This window comes from Galeopterus variegatus, unplaced genomic scaffold (genome assembly GCF_000696425.1).
Source record: "Galeopterus variegatus unplaced genomic scaffold, G_variegatus-3.0.2 Scaffold13073, whole genome shotgun sequence".
In the NCBI taxonomy this organism is placed as follows: Eukaryota; Metazoa; Chordata; class Mammalia; order Dermoptera; family Cynocephalidae; genus Galeopterus; species Galeopterus variegatus.
The window spans coordinates 21,556-30,523 of NW_007739184.1; positions in this window are offsets into that span (position 1 = coordinate 21,556).

The following is an 8,968-nucleotide window of genomic DNA, read 5'->3' on the forward strand; positions in this document are numbered from 1 at the left end:
AGTAGGAAACCGAAGAGTTAAGAATTTACTTCAAAAGTAAATGATTGTTGTAAAATCTGGCTAGGTTCCATGAAATCATTTTTAAAAACACACAATTTCACTTCTTATCTTTGCATGAAATAAAGATACTGGTCTTTCTTCTGTGTGGATGTTGTTTTATATTTAAAAGGTTTTCAGTATTGATAATTCTAAAGGGTGTTCGAACAGGACTTTGAAGTGTTTGCAGAGTAAACCCTTGGGCTTGTGTTGGTCAGGGAATGACCTAGTTTGGGCAAAACGGACAAGAGAATTTTGAAATGTGGAACTTTCCTGAGGCATAAATTATCCCGTCAAAGTTGCTAGTCGGAACCTGGTGGTAGTGGAATGGTCTCTTTATTACTTACTATGTGGTCATGTACAGGAATGAACAGAGGAGCCCTTCCCACTGGAAGAGACTCATGGAACTTAGACACATGCAAGAGAAAGTGAGAGGTCGGAATGACTTTACCCTCACAAGAAATAGTAAGTGTAGGAGGCATGGGTCTTTGGCAGGTTCAACCAGTAAGGGCTGGTGGCAGTGCCAACCCTGGACACTACCACTGCTCTTACCCTGTGACAATAGCATGCATGTGGAGAACACAGCACATGTACACACTGACTGACACCAGGTTAGCCAGGGGCTCCAATATCTGTTTCATTCCTCACCAAGGTGTGGGATACCTCCAATTTAAGTCAACACTTTTTATTTTAATTACTGTTTGTGTTTACCTGCTCCACTAAACTGTGAGCAACTTCGAAGGAGGCTTTCTGTCATTCACATTGCATTTAAATGGGCATTCAGTAAATGTCTAATGAATGAATGCATCTTTAGAACAAAGAGAAGGCAATGGAGGCTTGAGGTAAAAAGATTAGCTCAAGGTCACTGGCAAGGACNTACCACTGCTCTTACCCTGTGACAATAGCATGCATGTGGAGAACACAGCACATGTACACACCGACTGACACCAGGTTAGCCAGGGGCTCCAATATCTGTTTCATTCCTCACCAAGGTGTGGGATACCTCCAATTTAAGTCAACACTTTTTGTTTTAATTACTGTTTGTGTTTACCTGCTCCACTAAACTGTGAGCAACTTCGAAGGAGGCTTTCTGTCATTCACATTGCATTTAAATGGGTATTCAGTAAATGTCTAATGAATGAATGCATCTTTAGAACAAAGAGAAGGCAATGGAGGCTTGAGGTAAAAAGATTAGCTCAAGGTCACTGGCAAGGACAGAGCCAGGACTGAGCTTGGCATTCAAATCCCTGATGATGTCCCCTGGGCCCATACCATGTTGACTTGTACTATGAACAGGATAAAAGATGACAGGAGCATTTATAACCATCATTTGTTATTTTCATTATTATCTAAGACAGTGGTTCTGAACCGAGGTGAATTTGCCCTGCCCCCACTCCAGGGGACATTTGGCAATGTCTAGAGGCATTTTTGGTTGTCCCAATAGGGGAAGCAGGTGCTACCAGCTGTAGTGGGTAGAGGCCAGGAATGCTGCTAAACATCCTACAATGTGCATGATAGCTCCCACAACAAAGAATTATCCAGCCCCAGTATCAGTAATGCCAGGGTTGAGAAACCCTGATCCGGGGTCAGCATTAAAACCTTAGAATGAAAAGAGGATATTTCAGAGACAGCAAGAAAGAGGTTGTAAGACATGACAGGCTGTGCCCTTTTTCAAAAAGGGTTTTGATGAGAGAGAAGGAGCTTCTAGAGGAAGCTGACCGTGGCTGTGACAGGGAAGGGGTCACAACCAGCGGTATGCCTTTGAGGTCACCCCTGTCCCAAACAGGACTGTAGGTCACAATATGCCCAATACCTCTCTCACCTACAATCCTAACTTCTGACTTGCACTCGGGTCTAGACTAACTCTAGATTCTTCCTGAGATTTTGTCTAGTAATTCCTGATTTTCACAGACTTCAAGAACATTTTGTTTCACTGAAAAAAAAAAAAGACACCTTTACCCTAAAAGTTGTCAGTATTGGCATTTTTAAGTGCAATGCATTAGTTGACAAGAGTTTTAAAACACCTACTGTCAATTTGAAAGAAAGGTCTATTTAATCTCAAAGAGTTTCTATGTAATCAAGATTCTTATTCTACTTGTATTTGAATAGACAAAAATATTTCAGAATCCTTATACTATTTCAAAGGTTTAGAATTTCACTACCTAGCTAAACCAAATTTAGAAAAATATTAGTATTTGATTTTTCCAATGAAGCATTTTTCTCATTTAGAGTCTGTTTTGCTCAATAGTGTTGGAAAGTCATCATTATCTTCTTTTTAATTAGGGCTTTAGGATAGAGATGGGGTTTCACAGAATAAATAATACAGGAAGGTAAGGACCTTATATAATCTCACATATCGATTTCCCATGAAAACCTTTCTTGGCATAAATTTGCTATTCTATGTTTGAGCCTCATAGAAGGCAATGCATCATAGATACGTACTTTTTGTGTAGCTGGAATGTACTTATTTTTAAATTGGAAACTCAAGAAAGCAATTAAGGACTCTTTATGCCAAGATGGGTCACAATGCATTGGTTATAGATCAAATAAAATGTCTGAGTAACTGCCTTCCAAATAGAACATCAAAATAGTTCTTTAGCACTTTACACAAAGACCTCTGCTAAGTTCAAATCCCCCTTCATTTTCTGCCCCATGAAACAAAATGCTGCCTTCTCTCTTCTTTCAAAAATTCCCCAAATGATTTACATGGGGTTGCTTCAAATTTACCTTTACTTTGCTAACCATTGTCTCCTTCAGTAAGTTCTCTCTTTTGACTCGTATTTCCCTTTCTGTAGGAATTTTTGAAAGGGCCGTGCAGTGTTCCTAATCGTAGGTCATCTTTCTATTGGCATTTGGCCACTGGGGACCGAGTATTCTACAGCTTCAAAAACCAACCAGATAAAAGTCAATGGCAGCATTATTATGATGGACAGGAAATAAAATTATCTCCCAATGTCCCCAAATATTGAACTGCTCAAAGTAAACGGGTGATGTTTTTTAGGCTCGGAAGATCACACTCACATTCGCACATTGTCCCTGAACAAAGTACAGTTTCTCCTTTGGTACACATCACTTCAGCAAAATCTCTAAAGGGACAAATTGTCATTTTATTTCTCCCCAGGTCCTCAGAATATTTTTTAAAAATTATGATTCCATTTACAAGTCCAAGATCTTATTTGGTTTTTCTATGGAAAATTGGGAGGCTTCTCAGAACCATAAAATTATCTTTCTCTAAAATTTATTTAAATAAGACATATTAAAACCTTTTTTATTTTTATTTAGATTTGCAGGGGACCACAGAGAATTCCTTAGGGCTAGTTAGGGTCTAATGTTATAAATGAGGAATCCGAAGCTTAGAGAAATAAAGCAGTGTGGCCAAGGCCCCACAGGTAGCTGGTTTACAGTGCAGCAAATTGGTTTCTGCTTGAGCTACAGGAATAGTAACTAATAAACATTTCTGGATAACGAAGGACATGGATTATCGTGCCTTCCATAGAACTTTTAGCCATTCTTCAAGGTCAATGGGAAAGCTCTTAATAGAAATGTATAACTGTGTAAAACTCAGAAAAAATATTTCACAAGCTTCCCTCTCTACAAACTGCAACAAGTCCCTAAACTGTAACAAGTCCTACCACTGGAAGGCTCCCTCCATCACAAGGCCCCTTATTTTTCAGGGAACTGATCTTTTCTTTCTTCGTTGCTTGTCATGCAACAGCTAAATGTGTCACTTCCCAGCTCTCCAGTTATGTCTCAGTATGCCAAGATATAAAGAAAGCTATGAGAACCCCATATTTTTCCATTTAAAAAATAATTAGAATTTCAGTGTTCACAAGTGGAATTTATAAAAAGCTCAGTTCCTTAGCATTAATCATATTCACATAAGCCTCTGAGGAAGTAACTTTAGAAAAAGGGAAACAATCTACAAGAACAGGGGACTTACAATCCTCACTTTGTTTTCTATGCATTCCCTAGCTCACAGCAGCTGCATTCTGCTTTATAAATTAAAAGTATTTATTTTACAAATTAAAAAGACGTTGAAGAGCAATATTAAAAAATCAGAAGTCTTGATTTGTCTCCCTGATGAGTTAGTTTTTCACAGAGCAATCTGATTGATCCTCCTCCGCTGTACTGAAAATCAATAAGTCCATGTGACTTTCCGTGTTTTCTTTTTAAACTCTCAGATGCAAGTTAGGCTAGAATTAATGGTTAACAGTTGATACCTGAAAGTGTGGTTAAATGCAGCTTTGGCATACTAATGTGAGTTTGCCTGAGCACTAAGGCACACAGGTAAATTCAAGTTCCCTAGCTGTCTCTGTGTGTCACTTGTTTGAATATGCAGTAAAAGAAAAAATAAAGAAATTTAATGAATTTAATGTATTGAAAAAGCAAGCAGCTCTCCCAGGGTATGTTTCTGATACGCAGAGATTTTAAAAACGTTCACAGATAATGTTGTATAAAGAGACAATGTTACAGAGCATTGGAAACCGGTTAAAGCAAGTACTAAAGTTAAGCGAATATTACCTACACAAGTTCATTTTGAGGAGGATGAAGACCATTTTGGAAGAAGAAAAACACTCTTATTAAGAATTGCAGCAAATAAGCAAACAAGATATTTTCAGGTATGGTCTCAAAAATTATTATTTAACCTTTCTCTCAAGGAGTTATGAAATTCCTTTATCTACCATGGTGGTTTAAAAAAAAATTCACAATAGAGAATAATTGATTTTTAAAATGTGTCTGTTTTAACATTTTAGAGATTTTTAGCTAATGTTCATTACCAGTTTGAGAGGAGATGCAGAATGAAAGAAGAGGAGTAGTTTCTACTCAAAAACAAGTATTCACAAGGGCATTTCAAAAAGCTTGCCGAAAAATAGAATTAAAAGATAACATGAATCTTTCCAGGAACTCTTTGAAGTACCCTTGTACAAATTAAAAAAACATTCAAGAGCAATATTAAAAATCAGAAGTTGTAATTTAATTCACCGATGAGTCAGTATTTCATAGAGCATTTTGATCAATGCTTAATAAGTACGTTATAGGTGAGCAAGACAATCTATCATATACATGTAGCAGATATTTTTTACATAGAAAATTTTATAAGTAAAAATCATTCAGAACTCTTTGACAGATAAAGAGAAAGACCTTACAGATGGAAAGAAAAGAAATAACTTGGAAGAGAAAACACAGATGGGAAATCGTAGTGGGGAGAGTGGTCAGAGAAGGAGTTGATTAATAGTGAGCTGGGGGTGGGAAGAGGGAGGAAATAGAAAGAACCCTTTCCCTGTCAGTTCTGGCTTCTGCAGACTATGAAAGTGCTGAACATTACACACATATACAGCCACACTGAGAAATGTTCTAGAATTCTAAAAAGATAAAATTCAACATTATGAAAGGAACCCTGTGAATGCAATTGATTTAATTATCTCTCTCCCTATTCTTGTAAATCTTGGTGTTAGTAAATTATACATTTACATTTTAGGTTCTGAAAACATGCTTATTTTTCTCTTTGTAGGATGATTTTATTATATCAAACGATACATTTCATTTTATTTGCCTCAGTTTCTGCTGGTTAAGTAGAGCTTTGTCTTAAGTATGTATGGAAAGTGCTTGGTTTCCTGACCTGTAGATTGGAAAACAAAGCGGCATAAGCCCAGAGAGGGAAATCACTCTATAGTCCCCATACACGTGGGAGAGTCCCATGCCGTCTACTCCAGGGAAAAAATAAAATAGATTTATTTATTTTCCACTTAAAGCTCCAGGGGTTTTTAAAGCAAGGAAGGAAATTGAGGTGAAGAAATAATAGTAGGAATATATGTCTATGTTTATATCGATACCTGCATCTATATCTATATCTACATCTGTATCTGTATAACACTTTTATTACTTAAGAGCAATATTAAAGAGCAGAAGTCTTGGTTTATCTCACTGATTAGTCGATTTTCCATAAGGCAGTCAGTTCAATATAACAGAAACAAACATAAACAATGACAATTTTGGACTGAAAAATGTGCACATATTCATACATGTTTATACATTTCAATAACTTAACTACTGCTGTTAATTCTTTACTTATATCACATCTATTAAATTTGTTTATAAATTACTTAACCAATACTCACTAGGCTATATTCGTGACACTGCAACAAAGATGGGGCAGTATAAGTATTTTTTTAGCTCCCACATTTATTCTTTATTTAAAATAAAAACTTAAGCATTCCTTTAAAAAATAACTTATGCATAATGCACTTAATTTCTGATTCTGTTGCTAGTACTTTAAACACAGTAAATGCTTTTTCTGGCATATGTAAAAAATGGCAAACCTAGATAAAAAGAATTAAAATAAAATAAATTCCACCTAATGTATTTAACTATGCAGTTTTAATTTCATTTTTCTTTGTGGCAAAGTTGTTATTCAGGTTATTATACTCCTTCCTTGTCATTATTTTGAAATTGTATTATTATTTTATTAGTAAACATATCAGAGCTAACTCAATTGATGTATTTTAAACACTGGACCAAACAACTACATGTATACATATATACGTTCTTTACACATACATATGGAACATTTACAAAAATTGACCACATACAAGGTTATAAAACAATTCTCAACAAATTTTAGAGGATTGAAATTACACGGAGTATGTTATCCAGTCACAGTGCTATTAAGCTATCAAATAACAAAAATACAACTGGAAAATTCCCCCAGTGTCTGAAAATTAAGTATACTCTTTTTAATAAACATGGGTCAAAGAAGAGATCACATGGAAATTAGAAAATATATTGAGCTGAGTGATAAGAATATGGCACAGCAAAATTTTAGGATATAGCTAAATCAGTCCTGAGATCACATGCACAGACTTATATGTATACATTAGAATAGGGAAAAGTTAGAATTTAGTAAGAATCCAGCTCAGGGAAGTAGAAAGAGAACAGCAAATTAAATGCAAAGAAACCAGAAGGCAGGAAAGAAAAACAAACAAACAAACAAACAAAAAAACAAAAACAAAAACAAAAAAACCAGAGAAAATAGCAGAAATGAAGTGAAAAACAAACATACATGAGGGCACTTCAAAAACTTCATGGAAAGATTTATATCATCTTTCAATTCTGTTTTTCCACAAACTCTCTGATGTACCCTTATATTAGAGAAGGTCAACAGAGTCACACTCTACAGCCCATTTTGTAAGGTCAGTATAGTCTTGATACCAAAACCTGGCAGGAACATTATTAAAAAAAAATTCACAAGCCTTTTTTTTCCTCATAAGCATACATGCAAATATCATAAACAAAATATGACCAAACTTAACTCAGAAGTATATCTAAAAAACAGGAATGAGATAGTGACATCATGACACTGTGACAAAGATGGGGTAGTTCCGGGAATGAAAAGTTAGTTTAACATGGAAAAAGCAATAGATTCACTACTTCTTGGTCTATACCCCAAAAAAGTGAAAGCAGGGTCTTGAAGAGATTTGCACACCTGTGATCATGGCACCATTATTCAAAATAGCCAAAATGTAGAAGCAATCCAAGTGTCAATCAACAGAAGAATGGATAAACAAAATGTGGTGCATACATACAATGGAACATTATTCAGCCTTGAAAAGTAAGGAAATTCTGACACAGGCTCCAACATGGGTAAGTCTTGAAGACATTATGTCAAGTGAAATAAACCAGCCACAAAAGGATAAACACTTCATGATTCTGTTTACAAAAGGTACTTGGAGTAGTCAATCTCATAGAGACAGAAAGAGGAATAGAGGTTACGAAGAACTGGGGGCTTGGGGGAAATGGAGAGTTAGTGTTTAATGAGTACAGACTTGCAGCTGGGGAAGACGGGAAAGTTCTGGAGATGGATGGTGGTGACGGTTGCTTAACAATGTAAATGTACTTAATGCCACAAAACCATTTAAAAATGGCTAAAATGGTACATATTATGTTATACATATGTCACCACAATAAAAATTAAATTTAAATAATTTTAAAAACCAATGCATGCAGAAAAATATTTGATAAAATTCCATTCATAATAAAAACTCTTAGCAAACTCAAAATAAAAGGGGATTTTTCTCAACTGTAAAACAATATTTAAAACAAACCAAACCAAATGTCTTCAAGAAACTTAATACTTAATAGTGAAATATTGAAAATGTTCCCAAAGGATTGAGAAGCCTAGAATACCCACCATTACATTCATTAAACATTGTACTGGAGATCCTAGTCACTGCAGTAAGGAAAGAAAAAGAAATAGAAGGTAAAGGTTTGAAAAATAAGTAAACTCATTTTTCATAGATGATATGATTGTATATCTAAAAGAAAATCCAAAATAACCAACACATAAATTATCTGAGTCAAATTAAATTAGCAAGAAGTCTAGATACGAAGTCAAAATATAAAAAAAGCACTTGGCAGTTCACACACACAAAACAAATTAACTGGCTTTTACTGCCACTAGAAGCTGTATTTGGATTTTGAAAATCAATCCGCTTTGTGAAATTAAGTGATCCAATTAGTATGGGATATATGAATATACTAAGAAAATTAGCACATATATTAAATATATAAAACATTTAACTTATCAAATAACTAATAGTCTCCTTAAAAGTAATATTTAGTGTAAAATGATTGCTTTCCACCAAAAGGTGGGATTTGCATGGTCACTGGGAATATTTTGAAGTGAGAATAGACTCTCATTAATAGGCAGGGTGCCATACAGTTTGGTTGGAAGCAACACAAAGCTTGGGAAGAGGAGACAAATCCCAAGGTAATTCTTCGGATAGTTGCCGATTATGGAGAAAATCATGCTATATGCAGAGGTTGTATGTGGAGAACTTAGAAGGCATATATTTTGAGGAGAGTCTATAACAGGGGTGACCAGCCCTCTTTTCTCCCATGGATCCCTTTGGTTGATTAGTGAACATTATTGGCC